This window comes from Myotis yumanensis, unplaced genomic scaffold (genome assembly GCF_028538775.1).
Source record: "Myotis yumanensis isolate MYYU_CA2020_CCGP unplaced genomic scaffold, mMyoYum1.0.hap1 SCAF_2, whole genome shotgun sequence".
NCBI classification, from domain to species: domain Eukaryota; kingdom Metazoa; phylum Chordata; class Mammalia; order Chiroptera; family Vespertilionidae; genus Myotis; species Myotis yumanensis.
Genome location: NW_027223753.1, coordinates 45,567,691 through 45,582,232, shown reverse-complemented (window position 1 = coordinate 45,582,232; position 14,542 = coordinate 45,567,691). Strand labels below are relative to the sequence as shown.

The window sequence follows — 14,542 nt, the reverse complement described above, 5'->3', positions numbered from 1 at the left end:
CTCTTATGTAATTTGATTAGACATACCTGGAAATCTCCCTTTGTCGTGCATTGTAATGACTGTGGGAGTGAGATCTACCTGTGCTCAAAGCTGATTTCAGAGATTTCCAAGTTGCAGTGTTGAGAAAAGCAGCAGGATGATTCCAGTTTTCTAGTGGATGACACTAATGCAGGAAAAGAAGCCATTGGACCTGAAGAGTCCATAGAAAGAGAAAGGAGAATTCTTGACAGTGTAGACCAACAATAAGACAGGATGACTGTGTGCTCCAGAGACATTTGGTACCAAAGGGCCAGGTATTCTTTTTCTCCAATGCTTTGGCGCTATATGAACTAACTATCCTATATAATAAAAGGGTAATATGCAAATTGACCCTAACAGCAGAACGACTAGGAATGACTGGTCACTATGACACACACTTACCACCAGGGGGCAGATGCTCAGTGCAGGAGCTTCCCCCTGGTGGTCAGTGCACTCCCACAGGGGGACCTCTGCCCAGCCACAAGCCAGGCTGATGGCTGCCAGCACAGCGGTGGTGGCGGGAGCCTCTCCCGCCTCCTCAGCAGCACTAAGGATATCCGACTGCAGCTTAGGCCTGCTCCCCGCTGGCAAGTGGACATCCCCCAAGGGCTCCTGGGCTGCCAGAGGGATGTCTGACTGCCAGCTTAGGCCCGATCCCCTGGGGAGCAGGCCTAAGCCAGCAGGTGGACATCCCACGAGGGGTCCCAGATTGTGAGAGGGCACAGGCCGGGCTGAGCGACCCCCCCAGTGCACAAATTTTTGTGCACCGGGCCTCTAGTACCTAATAATAGCCACAGATGGGCTATCTCAGCCAAATGAAATAGAAATCAAGATGCATTCCAGCCCTGCTTGTGTGGCTCAGTGGGTGAGCATAACCCATGCACCAAGAGGTCACCAGTTTGATTCCAGGTTAGGGTACATGCCTAGGTTGCCAGCTCAATCCCCAGTAGGGGGTGTGCAGAAAGCAGCCGATTGATGTTTCCTTCATTGACGTTTCTCCCTCTCCCTCTCTCTCTAAAAATCAATAAAAACTTTTTTAAAAAAAGATGAATTCTAGAAAAATAAATGTTATTTCCCAAACACCTAACTGTGGTCTGAGATGTATATCCACTCATAGAAAACGCTAAGCCTCTGCCACCAGAGCAGAAGGGAGTTTGGAAAACATTAAGTTGTTATAAAAAAAAAAAAAAAAAAGTAAATTGTCTTTTGTGAACAGTTAGATTATGGTGAGATGTGTAACCCTTTTATCTGTTATCTGATTCATATTTTTTCATGTTCATACAGTGTTATCTACTTTCATTAATTAATCCTAATGAAAATCCAAGATGCAGTCAAAGAGTTATCAGAAGATACTCTAACTCAGAATTACTTACAACATGGGCTTACCTAAATAGTATAACATGAATAAAAAAACAAAATTGTACATATAGTATTATCCTACTTGAGTATTTTATTTCTTTATGAAACACACACATACACACACTAAGGACATGTAAAGTTTGAGGTGCCTGGCATACATCCAAGAGGAGGTACAGAATAAGGTGTTAGATATAGATGTCTAGAGCTTTGAAGAGAGACCTGGGCATGAGATGAATTTATAATCCAATAGCATGTAGATAGCATTTGAAAACATGAGAGTGAATGACATCACCTAACAGGAGAATATAGAATACAGGGGAAAATATATATAATATAAAAATTCACCCCTAGCTGGTTTGGCTCAGTGGATAAAGTGTTGGCCTGCGGACTGAAGGGTCCCAGGTTTGATTCCGGTCAAGAGCACATGCCAGGGTTGTGGGCTCCATCCCCAGTAGCAGGTGTGTAGGAAGCAGCCAGTCAGTGATTCTCATCATTGATGTTTTGATCTCTCTCCCTCTTCCTTTCTCTCTGAAATCAATAAAAATGTATTTTTAAAAAATTACACTTCAACCATTTAACAACGGTCAATACCAAGTTCTGAGAAACTCCCAACATTTAAAATCCAGGAACTAGCCCTAGCTGGTTTGGCTCAGTGGATAGAGTGTTGGCCTGCGGACTGAAGGATCCCGGGTTCGATTCTGGTCAAGGGCACATGCCCAGGTTGCAGGCTCAATTCCCAGTGGGAGGCGTGCAGGAGACAACCGATCAATGATTCTCATCATTGATGTTTCTATACCTCTCTCTCCCTCTCCCTTCGTCTCTGAAATCAATAAAAATATATTTTTTAAAAATGATAATTTAAAAAAATAAAGTCCAGGAACTAGAGTATGGAAAAGTTAGGCTTTTCTACCTTTGAAAGATAATTTGTTTAGAAACATTAATCCAGCATGAAGAGATTTAGATGTGTCATCCAGCCTTTCATAAACCGGACGTTATTAGGTTAAATTCATAGGCAAGAAAGATTTACCTCTTAAGCAGGTTATTACTATGCCATTTATGAGTCTTCCTTCAAGCAAATTTATCCAAAATTTTATCTAGGTCAAGGAACAAGCAGTTGGCAATTCTGTAAAAGTCTTGAATGATTCTTCTGCCTACATATACCAATGTGTATGACTGCGAGGTAGATAAAATCCTGGCCAGATCAATATACAATAGTTGACCAAATGCCATTTCCAAACAGTGTTCATTAAAAACAACTCTACCTTCACCCTTCACAAATCATCTTTTGCATTCCAACTCTAATGATTTCAAGAAATGTGTTTACCATAGGATATCAAACTTCGATGACTGCAACAAATAACAAATGGTAGGCCATGTGAAATTTGCAATGAAAAAACATGTACGAAATTTATCCTGGAAACACTGGACAGTGAAGTGGATGATCTAGTGGCATGAGCCGCTAACAGCAATTACATGGCTCATAAAGAAACTGATTATCAAAATAAAAAAATACTGAAAAGTAATTTATTAACAACATGCAGACAAAGCCTTAGAAAGCCCTTATATGCCATATAATAAAAGTATGTGTCACATTATTGTTAAAAACACAACTCTAGCCCTACCTGGTTTGGCTCAATGAAAAGAGTGTTAGCCTGTGAATTGAAGGGTCCTGGGTTCGATTCCGGTCAAGGGCATGCACCTCAATTGCAGCCTCAGTCCCAGGCCCTGGCTGGGGCCTGTGCGAAGGTAACCAATGCATGTGTCTTTCTCACATTGATGTTTCCCTCTCTGTTTCTCTCTCTTCCTTTCACTCTCTCTAAAAATCAATGGAAAAATATCCTCAGGTGAGGATTAACAACAACAAAAAACACCACACAACTCTATTTGTGTACACTCAACTTCCTATCTGGTGGTATAAGTGATGGTGGAAGAATACATATTGAAAAATATTAAGATCATATTCAGTGTAGACCTAGAATGGTCACCCCAATCTTTCTCCCACCCAAGGGTTCTACTAGGCCTGAAAGACAGTCTCTGAGGTAAGAGAATTCTGAAGGAATGGGGAAGTTGCAGATAATCTCCTATAAGAATTCTTAATTGCTTATAGCTGGCAAATAACTGACTGATGATTCCATATGAACCCATGCACATTAATTCTGAACAAAACTGCAAATGTCATCTTGGTTCATTTGTTAAACCTAAATCATGGGTTCTTTGTGGCTGCAGATTTAGGACATTATGTGAAATTTTTTTTATCTATTTATAATTTGTTGAAATGACCAGTTCCTACATATGGAAGCAATATGAAACCATATAACATCTATTCTATTTGTATTCATAAGTTATCCAGGAGCTTAAAACTTTTATTTTAGTGAAAGTTAATGGGTATCAGGAGTCTGTCATTCTGAAATTAAGTTTGTTCCTGTGCCAAAATAATAATAGTTTCTGAACTCATGTTTCAGTGTCAAATGATTATTCATGAAGCTATATTTTAAAAAGATTGAAATATGATAAGTTGGGTTTTTCTCTTAGAATTCATTTTTGGAACCTACTATAAAAGATATCAGTCTAAATTAATGTATATTTGATATGCGAATATTAATATTTTAGATGGCAAAAAGATAAGATTTTTAAAAATACAGATTATGAAGGACATCTTTAAAGAGATAATGAATGTCTTCTGTTATTTCATCAATGTTCTTGATTAAGGGATCAAGATGCTATGGTGCTAGCTCCCCAAAAGATATCCATGTCCTCAACCCTGGAACCTGCGAATGGTATTTTATGTGGCAAAAAGGGACTTTGCAGGTATAATTAAGGATCTTGAGAAGGGAAAGTATCCTGGATTATTCACAAGTGTCCTTGTAAGAAGGAGGCAGAGGGAGATTTGACTACAGAAAAGGAGAGGACAGTATGACCAGAGGCAGGGATTGGAGTGATACAGCCACAAACCAAGGAGTGCCAGCAGCCACCCAGAGCTGGAAGAGGTGAGAAATGCATTCTCCTCTAGAATCTCTGGAGAAAGCACAACCTGGTGACACCTTGAAATTCATTTTTGAAATCTACTGAAAACGGTATCAGTGATACTGATTTTGGACTTCTGGCCCCCAGAACTGTGGGAAAAATATATTTAAACCACCAAGTGGTTTTAAGTCACCAAGTTTGTGGAATTTTTTGTTTGTGGCAACTAATTAGGAAACTAATACAGATGCTTTTAATTTTATGAAGGGGTATGAGCCAGTCAACTCATAGCCTAATTTTCTACAGATCTAAACTGTGACTTCAGCTGGTCAACAAGAGACAGAGTAAGCTAAAGAAGACTATCGTAAGGTTTTACCAATGAAAACACAGAGGAAAGTATATCAAGCTTTGCAGTAAAAAATGGAATCAAGAAAATCATGGAGGTAAATATTTCAAAATTATTATTTTGCTTACCTTATTTGAATAAGTTAAATTAATTTTTTCTTGAGTTATCTAGGAAACAGAGTTCTTTGTTTCATTCCCTATGTAGAACTAGATGAAACATACTGTGGTGTTTTGTATACTACTCTGAGCTTCTGAATACAGTGGGGCCTTGACTTACGAGTGTCCCAACTAACGAGTTTTTCAAGATATGAGCCGTCTCTCAGCCGATTTTTTGCTTTGAGTTGCGAGCTAAAATTCGGGTTATGAGCCAGCTTCAGATACCCCACCACTAGTTGGCGCAGCGAACGTCACAGTGAACGCCACAACATCAGCCCAGCATCACGTGTCTCACTCGTTCACTGTTGATTTGACATACGAGTAATTTGAGTTAAGAGCTCCGTCACGGAACGAATTAAACTCGAAAGTCAAGGCCCCACTGTACTCCCTATCAGAAGTAGCTTAGACTGATGTTAGCAATTTTCTTCTTCATAAGTGAACTGTCTGTTTCTTTCTCTTGACATTAACTCTTGAAGCTTCTGTTACATATTTTTATTTATTTTGAAGATATCTTTGAAATATTTATATTCATTGCTTTCACTTACCTTCCTTTCATCCATCTATTCTTCCATTCAAACTATCTATACAATTCTCACCAAGTACATAGTACGAGATACTTAGGGAGGCTCAGAGTACTTACCTAAGTACTCCCTGAACCTAAGGAATTTAAAATAGGAGTATCCTAATATGTATACAAATTAGTACGATATAAGAAATGAAATATAAGCCACAAAAGTATTGTTTTTTAATCCTCATGTGAGGATATTTTTCCATTGATTTTTAGAAGAGTGGAAGAGAGGAAAAGACAGAAAGAAACATCAATGTGAGAGAAACACATTGATTGGTTGCCTCTTGCATGTGCCCTGACCAGGGCCAGGGCCAGGGAGGAGCCCGCAACCGAGGTACGTGCCCTTGACTGGAACTGAACCTGGGACCTTTCAGTCTGCAGGCCGATGCTCTATCCACTGAGCCAAACCGGCTAGGGCAAAAAGTATTTATTTTTAAACCTATTAGAATAAAAAGGTCTAAAATCAGTAATCTAAGTTTTTAGTTAACAAACTGGAAAAAGAGCAAAAGAACTGAAGACAAGCAGAAAAAAGGAAGTAATAAAGATAATAGCATAAATCAATAAAATTGAAAACAAAAATTTTTTAAATTAACACTAAAAGTTGGTTCTTTGAAAAAGAGCAATAAAATTGATAAACCTCTAGCAAGACTGAAAGAGAAAAAATATAGACATTTTACTAATATCAGGAATAAAAAGGGATGGGGGGATAATTACAAGAGATCCCAAAAACATATTTTTAAAACTCTATGAACATAAACTTGATAATTTAAATAAAATGGGCCAGTTCCTCAAAAACCACAAACCACCCCTCACCCAAGATGAAATAAACTGAATGATCCCCATTACTTTTAAGGAAATTGAATTAGTACTTAAAAACCTCCACACCCAGATGGTTTCAATGGCAAATTCAATGATCTAAAGAAGAAATAACCACAATTTCACACAATCTCTTCCGGAAAACAAGAGGAGGAAACATTTCTGACTTATTTTATGAAACCAGCACTGTCCTGATACCCAAACCAGACAAAAGCATTACAAACAAAAGAAACTAAAGACCAATATCCCTCGTATACACAGTCACAAAAATGCTCAACAATGTACTAGTCAATTGAATCCACAATAATTTAAAAATAACATATTACAACCAAGTGGGTTTTATCCTGGGAATGAAAGGCTGGTTCAATACTTGAAAAACAATCAATGTTTTTTAACTGTCTGAAAAAGAAAAACCATATGATGATGCAGAAAAAATATTTAACAGAATTCAGCATCCATTCCTGATAAAAACTCTCAGCAAACTAGAAATAGAAGGAAATTATAAATAAACAAACAAACACCTTCAGTTAATATATTAATGGTGAAAGATTGAATGCTTTCCTCCCTAAGACTAGTAAAAAGTTAAGGATCTCCACTTTTGCCATTTATATGCAACATAATTATGGACATCTTAGCCAGTGCAATAAGGCAAGAAAAAAGAAAAAGCATACAGATTGGAAAGAAAGAAATGAAATTGTCCCTATTTGCAGGTGACATGTTTTTCTATGTAGAAAATCCCATGGACTCTACAAATGAAAAACTCCTAGGACTAATAAATGAGTTTAACAAGAGTCTCAGGATATAAGATCAACACGTAAAAATCAATCATATTTTTATATACTAACACTGTACAACTGGAAACAGAAATTTAAAAAACAATCCAATTTTAATAGCTTATAAAATATTTAGATGTAAATCCAGCCCTAGCCAGCTTGGCTCAGTGGATAGAGCGTCAGCCTGCGGACTGAAGGGTCCCACGTTCAATTCTGGCCAAGGGCACATGCCTGGGTTGCAGGCTCGATCCCCGGGGGGCGGGGGGGGGGGGGATGCAGGAGGCAGCCAATCAATGATTCTCACTCATCATTGATGTTTCTATCTCCTTCTCCCTTCCTCTCTGAAATCAATAAAGAAATATGTTTTTAAAAAAAAATAGATAAATAAATAAATAAATAAATAAATCTAATGATGGGTATACATGATTTATTGGCTAAAACTATAAAATGCTGATAAAATAAAGCATAAATAAATGGAGAGAAATACCATACTCATGGATTGGAAGCATCAACACAATAAGCATATCCAATGCATCCAAATATATTTATGAATCAAAATTTCAGCAAGAGTTTTGGTGGATATAAACAAGCTAGTTCTAAAATTTACATGGAAAGGGAAAGAGAATAGAACAGCTACAATGATTTTGAAAAAGAACAAAAAACTGGAGGAAGCACATTACCTGATTACAAAACTGACTATATATAAAGCTACAATAATCAAGACAATATAGTATTTAAGGGAAAGACATGTAGATCAATGGAACACAGTCCAGAAACATATGGGACTATATGGTCAGTTGACTTTCAACAAAGGCACAAGAGCAATTTAATGTAGGACCATCTTTTCAGCAAATGGTGCTGAGATAATTGACATACATATTGAAAACAAAATACTCAACCTAAACTTTATAACTCATATGAAAATTAACTCATAAATGTTAATGTAATTTGGATATAAAGGTCTAAAGTAAAATGACTATAAAATTTTTAGAAGAAATTTTTGTGACCCGAGGTTAGGCATCAAATTCTGAGACTTGACACCAAACACAGGATCCATTAAAGGAAAAATTAATAAATTGGATGTCACCAAAATTAAAAACTTGTGCTCTCCATATAATACGGTTCAGAGAATGAAAAGGCAAGCTGCAGGCAACAGACTAGTAAAAAGTATTTGCAAATCACATATATAACAAAAGATATATCCAGAATTTATAAAGAACCCTCAAAACTCAACAGTAAGAAAGCAAACAACCCAATTTAAAATGTTGAAGAGATACCTCACTGATGAGGATATCTACAGAGAGTAAAGAAGCCTCTGGAAAGTTGTCCATCATTAGCCCTTAGGGAAATGCAAATTAAAACCACTATGAGATATCACTGCACATCTATTAGACTGGCTAAAATTAAAAGTACTGATATACCAAGTGCTGATAATATCAACTGGAACTCTCATTCATTGTTGGTGGAAATGCACAATGGTATAGTCACTGCAAAAAAACACTTTGGCAGTTTCATCAAATATATACTTTTATGCCATAGTAGAGGCCCAGTGTACATCTGTGGGGTCCCTTCGCCTGGCCTGCACCCTCTCACAATCCGGGACCCCTTGGGGGGATGTCGGAGAGCTGGTTTCAGCCCAATCCCCGCAGGCCAGGCCCAGGGACTCCACCAGTGCACAAATCTGTGCACCAGGCCTCTAGTATGCATATAAGATCTTTGGTTAATCTCTTCCCTCCCTCCCCTCTTCCCTCTGAGATTCATCAATCTATTCCATGTTTCCATGCTTGTGGTTTCCGCTCCTGCGTTGTCTTCCCCCTGGTGGTCAGTGCATGTCATAGCTACCGGTTGGTTGGCCAGTTGGCTGGTCGCTTAGGCCTTTATATATATAGATGACCCAGAAATATCACCTTTGGGTATCTACTCTAGAGAAATGAAAACTTACGTTTACTTCAGAACTTATACATGAATGTTTAGAGCAGCTCTATTAATACTGCCAAAAACCAAAAACAAACTAACAGATGAATGAATAAACATATTCTGATACCACCATATAATGAAATACTACTAAGCAATAAAAGGAACAAATTAGCCCTAACCAGTTTGGCTCAGTGGATAGAGCGTCGGCCTGCGGACTGAAGGGTCCCAGGTTCGATTCTGGTCAGGGGCATGTACCTTGGTTGTGGGCGCATCCCCAAGGGGGGCAGTGTGCAGGAGGCAGCTGATCGATGTTTCTCTCTCATCGATGTTTCTAGCTCTCTATCTCTCTCCCTTCCTTTCTGTGAAGAATCAATAAAATATATAGAAAAAAATAAAAGGAGCAAATTATTGATACATACAACTTGGAGGATTCTCAAAGGCCCTATAGTGACTGAAAAAAATCAATCTCAAAAGGATATATATTGTACCATCCCATTTCTATGACTCTCAAAAGAGAAAACCATAGCTATGGAAAACAGATAAGTGGTTGCCAGGGGCTAAAGTGTGTGTGGGGGGATGGGGCGGGGGGGCGGGGAGGGAGGCACAGATGCAAGAGGACAAGGATGTGACTGTAAGAGATAGTATAAGGGAGTTTTTGGTGATGGAACTGTTCTATTTCCTGACTGCAGTGGTGTTTAAATGGGTCTATACATGTGTTAATACAACCATGCCCCCTCCCAAAATGAGGTCGAATTTATTGTGATAATTTTTAATATGAAATAAAAACATGACAAAAGAAAGTATTCATTTTAAAATAGAGCTCAAGAAGTGAAATAGTTTCTTCTGGATTGGGGAAAAGATTAAAGGTTTCATGAAGGATGAGGCATTTAAAAATGTATGTTACAGGTACCATGTATAATACCTGTTCACAATCTATCTTTTCTGATAGACTATCTATAATGAGAGCAGGAACAATGTCTAGCTTGCTCATCTCTGTATAGCAGTAAGTGCAGTAGTGCTCTATACATATGTATACATATACATACATATACAGCATATATACTCAGTAAGTATATGATCAATTGCCCTATTGTCTATGATATTAATAGGCAGAGATACAATAGAGCAAATTCTAGAAAAGTAAAAATCATGAGAACATGCCTTAAATTTCCTTTCCCCCTTTTAAAATCCCTCTTATCCCTTTAAGATCATTAAAGTTGTAGTTTATCCCCTAATTCTTCCAGCCCATACTAATCTTTCCAACTTGTTTAAACTTGTTCTATCAAGCTTTTTTTAAAAAAATATATTTTATTGATTTTTTACAGAGAGGAAGGGAGAGAGATAGATAGTTAGAAACATCGATGGGAGAGAAACATCGATCAGCTGCCTCCTGCACATCTCCCACTGGGGATGTGCCCGCAACCCAGGTACAAGCCCTTGACCGGAATCGAACCTGGGACCTTTCAGTCCACAGGCCGACGCTCTATCCACTGAGCCAAACTGGTTTCGGCTCTATCAAGCTTAAGTGTAGTACTTAATAGTACTTTAAACCCTATGAATCATCTCCTTTAATAGTTATCAAAAGGTGCCTCTTTTATATTTTAAATATGTCATATTGCATGACTAAAAATGAATAACTACACCTCATTCATTCCTTCAAGCTTCTAAGAGAATCTAATCTCCCTACCTTTCCCCAAATTGGGCTGGCCTTCCCTTCCACTCTGTTCCCACACCCTCATCACTCTTTTATGCTTAATGAAGAGTGTTTATTAACTTAAGACTTCATAATATTTCTTAACTAGAGGCCCCGTGCACAAATTCATGCACCAATGGGGTCCCTCAGCCTGGCCTGCAAGATTAGGCTGAAACCGGCTCTCTGACACCCTCCGAGGGGTTCCGAATTGCGAGAGGGCACAGGCCAGGCCGAGGGACCCCACCGGTGCACAATCAGGGCCGGGGAGGGACGCAGGAGGTTGGCCAACCAGGAAGGGACTGTGGGAGGGCTCCAGGGCATGTCTGGCCTATCTCACTCAGTTTCAATCCACCAGATCCCAGCAGCAAGCTAACCTACAGGTTGGAATGTCTGCTCCCTGGTGGTCAGTGCACATCATAGCAAGCGGTTGAGTGGCCTTAGCATATCATTAGTATATTATGCTTTGATTGGTTGAACGGCCAACCGGACAACTGGACACTTAGCATATTAGGCTTTTATTATATAGGATAGGCTGATATGTAACTCATTTCCTCTGCCCTTTCTTTTCCTGAGGACAGAGATATGTCTACTACTTCTCTGTTATAACTGATGCAATATGTAACAGGGACTTGTTCACTATATGTCCCTATTGACCATTCACCAGCCAACTTGTCTCCTAAAATTGTTAGTGCTCTGCTAAGAAAATTCTTTCAAAGGAACTGAAATTTCTAAATCCAACGGCATGGATGGAGCTGGAGAGCATTATGCTAAGTGAAATAAGCCAGTCAATGCAGGAAAAATACCACATGATCTCACTCATTCATGGATAATAAAGACCATTATAAACTTTTGAACAATAGTAGATACAGAGGCAGAGCTGCCTCACACAGATTGTCAAACTGCAGCAGGAAGGCCAGGGAGGGTTGGGGGGCAGGAGGGAGGGGGGTATGAGATCATCTGAAGGACTTGTATGCATGCATATGAGCATAACCAATGGACATAAGACACTGGGGGGTAGGGGAAGCCAGGGGATTGTCAAGGGCGGGGGGAAAAAAGGACACATATGTAATACCCTCTGTAATACTTTAAGCAATAAAAAAATAAATTTTAAAAAAAGGAACTGAAATTTCTAAGTCCAGAAATTTTTGCAACAGATGTTTAGAAAAGGCACAGAGAAATGTACTTTTTAGTAATTTTTGCATATTCATATCTGAAATTGCCAGAAAGCTTACAATGTTAGTATTCTGTAAATGGCACTATTGCATTTATATTATACTAGTGGCCCAGTGCACGGATTCATGCACATTGAAAGGAAAATAATTAGAAGAAATATTTTAATATTGCTATTTGCCCTTTCTCTGTAATGAACGCTGGTCACCATCTGTGGGGCGATAGGTGGGGTAATCAGGCCCCACTCACATCCACCTTGGCCTGGCACTGCCCTCTCACCTGCTCCACCATCCCGCCACAGTCCCACTCTTGTTGGGGCCCATCAGGGCCAGCAGTGCCTCCACTGCCACCCGCTGCCAGCACCACGTCGCCAATGCCACCACAGCCCCCTGGTGGTCAGCACACATAATAGCGAGTGGTTAAACTCAAGGGGACAATTTGCATATTAGGCTTTTGTTATATAGGATGTTGACATTAGCCTCCTTTATATGATTGAGCTTACGCTGGACTTGAATTTAAGTTGGTTGACCTTTGTGTTAAACTGTAAGGAAAAAATTAAGAATGTGTATAAGCCCTGGCCAGTGTGGTTCAGTTGGTTGGGGAGTCCTCCCATACAACAAAAGGTGGTAGGTTCAATTCCCTGTCAGGGCACATACCCAGGTTGCAGTTCTATCCTGGCCATGTGCAGGAGGCAACTGATGAATGTTTTTCTCTCGCATTGGTGTTTCTCTCTCCCTTCCTCTCTCCAAAATTAAATTTTTTAAAAGAAATGTTTATAAAATGTTAGGTATTTATTGTGTCTAAAAGAAATTGAAAATTATATATATATATATATATATATATGCACATATTTCAATTTGGAAGGAATGGAACGTTCATATATATCTTTAATAATGTAGTATGCAAAAAGTAGAGTACCTATTTTTTTTAAAAAAAACTTATTTTTATTTTAATCCTCACCCAAAGATATGTTTTATTGATTTTTTCAGGGAGAGAGAAAAAAAAACATTGATGTGAGGAAGAAACACTGATCTTGCCTCCTGTATTGCAACCTGTAGCCTAGGTATATGTCCTGACAGGGAATCGAACCCAAAACCCCTTGGTGTACCAGAGGATGCTCCAACCAACTGAGCCACCTGGCCAAGGCTAGAGTACCTATTTTTAGCAGCAATTCCTAGTTCCTGGCCCCTAAATTGTCACTTCACATGAATCTCACCTACTTTCCATAAATCAGTTCTATTATTTGCCTTATTTCCCCTCAAATAATTACATTGTTCTTTTTCCCCTAGGCTGAGTAGAAAGGTAAGCTTTATAATCCTCTGTAAAGCTAGCAGGGCTATTTCTATTAGGGGCAGAAATAGAATATTAGGGACTAGCTACAATTATAATATTCATCATGCTCTGTTAACCGTGATGGTTCCTTTCTGATTAGAGAAAGTGCATTCTAACCTGGCTGAGAGCTGTATGCCCTGGGACATGGAAACTAACATCGGAATGCAGCCATCCTCCTTTCCCGAGAACTGCCTATCATTATAGAAAGATTTACAACCTGGTAGCTGACCAATCTAGTCCCGGAGTCACCCACCCTTTGCAACACACAGCCCTTATTGCTGGTAATCTGGTTCCAGAGGTGCCTAGGCACCCGCCCTCTGTTGACTGTAATCTGGTCCTGGAGCGCCTGGGGGCACCCTCCTTCCGCAACCCCACCAGCCCACATTACCTGTAACCTGTAATGATTATAGATTATACCGTGCCTACTTTCCCATGCCTGTAATTCTTACTTTCCCATGTAATATTTGTCCTCCTACCCAATATAAGCCACTGGTTTATGGGGAGAGGCAGAGAAGATCTTTGTGGATGATCTTCTGCTCTCCCATAATGCTGGCATTATTGGAATATTAATAAATGTTCATATATGATTCAATCCTGTTTCTGCTTAATTGGCTACAGTAGTGACAGGCAGCCCGGACCCCTCAGTTACATTTCTATATGCTCTTGTGCTTATAATTTCATGATGAAGTTATCAAAGGTTCAGATATAACAGAAGTAAAAACAACAAATCACTGAAGTAGCAACTAGTAAAAATTTATTGTTCACTCACAAAAAAAAGCACTTTGCACTCAAACCAAAACATGGAGTGAGGCTCAAGGGCACCCTAATATATAAAAACCTAGGGTCTGTAACGACCAACCAAAGGCTCGACAGAACACCGGAAGTCAGTCCTGCAGTCAGTGCTGGGTTGCTGTGGTGACCCAGCACTGACTGCCGAGGGAGCTGCGGATCATTTAGGGGCGATCAGACAGGAAAGCAGACAGGTTAGGGGTGATCAGGCAGGCAGGCAGAGGGATTAGGGGCAATCAGGCAGGCAGGCAGAGGCAGTTAGAGGTGATCAGGCAGGCAGGTGAGTGGTTAGGAGCCAGTGGTCCCAGATTGGGAGAGGGATTTCCTAAACCAGCAGTTTAGGACATCCCCCAAGGGGTCCCAGATTGGAGAGGGTGCAAGCTGGGCTGAGGGCCCCCCACCTCCGTGCATGAATTTCATGCACCGGGCCACTAGTATTGTTATAAAGCAGTTTATATAGTGAGAAAGCAGGGACTGTTTATTTTTCATAGTGGTTGGTTATATTAGAATTTTCAGTGGCTACTTCCTATCAACCTTGGGAAACAGTTCAAGTTTTGCTTATGACTCCCAGAGGCATAAGCAAAAAATGACCCAAGTCAAGGTAGTCTTGCAAATAACCTACATTAAGGCTTATTTGTATGACTA

At 39.6% G+C, this 14,542-nt stretch overlaps 1 long non-coding RNA gene across 2 annotated transcripts in view; it reads left to right on the top strand.

Moving 5' to 3' along the window:
* LOC139003430 (uncharacterized) overlaps positions 1-14,542 on the top strand; it is a 92,988-nt gene that overhangs the window by 3,229 nt on the left and 75,217 nt on the right. For both annotated transcript variants that reach the window (XR_011470244.1, XR_011470245.1), the window contains exon 2: positions 4,645-4,781. This is a non-coding gene — a long non-coding RNA (uncharacterized lncRNA). The remainder of the gene's footprint in view (positions 1-4,644; positions 4,782-14,542) is intronic.